Consider the following 2,150-nt stretch of genomic DNA (forward strand, 5'->3'; position numbering starts at 1 on the left):
GAGTATTCATAAGAATGGAAGGAACTGTTACTATCACAATATATGCCTTACGAAGTTTATTAAATTCTTTCTGCACTGGAAGTAATTCACCTGTACAGAGCTGTCACACCTGCCATCCAAAGAAAAGTGAGGAGTTGAAGGAAAGGGTGACTGAGAACTGAAAAAGAAACGGGAAGTTTGGGAAAGAGTTAGTCCTGGCATGACTGAAATGCAGGGGAGGGGTTTATTCATGGGAAGTAGTACATGAATTCAGTAAACTATATTATTCAAAAAAAAAACTTTTAAGTAAATGTTTTAATTATCTTGAAATAAGATACTTGTATTCTGAAGACATGATTTTTTCTTTGATTTTGTTCTCTTTTTTTTACTCAGAAATTTTCCTCTTAAATGTATAAAATAATATATGCTGGCTGAAATAAGGAAAGAGGGAATTTTATTTCTATAACTTGATCTTAATACGATAGTGAGTGGAATTCGTAGGACACTAGAGAGCAGATTTTGAGGTGAGTGGCAGTGAGAGCAAAATGCCCTCAGCATCCTGGCAGCAGAAAGAGAGAAATTAAAACAGTATATGGATATTCAGCAGCCATGAGGACCAATTACTTCCCACTTGTGGTTTTCTCTTACACAGTTTGATGGGAACAAGTCACCCTCTAGAGCAGAGAGTAGCCTCTACCGGTGAACAGAAATCTGTGAGATGGAGAGTCACCTTGGCAAACAACTAACTTCAGATCACATGCCATAGGCTACTAAAGGCTGCATTGATGAAGCTTATAGATTCATTCCCTGTGTTTTTCTAAGGAAATACTCATATTCCATTTGCATCACTAGCGTATGCTGCCATGAAAACACCAGATGCGGAGAAACAGTTTTTATTTTGTCAGGCCCTTTGTAGGGCTTAATTATTGATGATGTTTACATGATAATTCCTTAAAAAAGGAAACATTAGTATAGCAAACTCTCAACTAACAAATGGAATGTAAGCTAAGGGCAAAACTTTTCTCAGAACCAGGTTGCTTGAAATTTGGCATTAGTTTTCCCATTTAAACCCTGTTAGATGATGTAAATGCCCAAGTTGGCACATAAGAATCTAAGTTATATGTAATATACCTGCACATATTAAAATACATTCTAACCAACATCCCTTCTTGATAAAAGTTCTTAGCGAACTGCAATTCATCAAAAACATCTTTGATCTATGAAAAGCTTTCAATTAACAATAATCACGCTTCAGATAAGCCTCATTGGCTACGATACTGCCACTGTGGCAAAGTTTGAAATATTTTTGATCTGTAAAGAACATTTCAAAAACTTACATCTGGCATGAATACTTGATGGTGAAAGTGAATGCTTTCCCTCTAAAATCAGAAACGAAACAAGAATTCTGCTCTTACATTGGATATTCTTTCTTGCTTTGTCAAAAATGAGTTAACCATAGTGTTGTGGGTCCGTTTCTGGGTTTTATATTCTGTTCCACTCATCTGTCTGTTTTTGTGCAGGTACCATATTGCCTTGATGACTACAGCTTTGTAATATAGGTTGAAATCCAGAATCATGATGCCACAAATTTTGTTTTTCTTTTTCAGGATTGCTTTGGCTATTCGGGGGCTTTTGTGGTTCCATACAAATTTTAACACTGATCTAGCGCTGTGAAGAATGCTGATGGTATTTTGATAGGGATTGCATTAAATGTGTAGATTACTTTGGGTAATAAAGACATTTTAACAATGTTTATTCTTCCAATCCATGAGCATGAAATGTTTTTCCATTTCTTTGTGTTTCTTCAATTTTTTTCATAAGTTTTCAGGGTACAGATATTTTACCTCTTTAGCTGGATTTACTCCTAGGTAACTTATTGTTTTTGGTGCAATTGTAAATGGAATTGATTCTTTGGTTTTTCTGCTGCTTTGTTATTGTCGTATAGAAATGCAACAGATTTCCACAAGTTGATTTTGTATCCTGCAACTTTGCTGAATTTATGTATTAGTTCCAGCAATTTTGGGGTGGAGTCTTTTGAGTTTTCTACATAGAGTATCATATCGTCTGCAAATAGCAAATGTGTGACTTCTTCCTTACCACTTTGTATTCCCTTTATTTCTTTTCGTTGTCTGCTAAGGCTAAGACTTCCAATACTATATTGAACAGTAATG

The 2,150-nt window shown here is 35.3% G+C and overlaps 1 pseudogene; it reads right to left on the reverse strand.

Moving 5' to 3' along the window:
- Window positions 1–1,096: 1,096 nt before the first annotated feature.
- On the reverse strand, window positions 1,097–1,275 carry LOC128773113 (U4 spliceosomal RNA; annotated as a pseudogene).
- Between the last annotated feature and the right edge of the window lie 875 nt (window positions 1,276–2,150).

Source organism: Panthera pardus, unplaced genomic scaffold, assembly GCF_024362965.1.
Source record: "Panthera pardus isolate Hobbes unplaced genomic scaffold, ASM2436296v1 HiC_scaffold_24, whole genome shotgun sequence".
In the NCBI taxonomy this organism is placed as follows: Eukaryota; Metazoa; Chordata; class Mammalia; order Carnivora; family Felidae; genus Panthera; species Panthera pardus.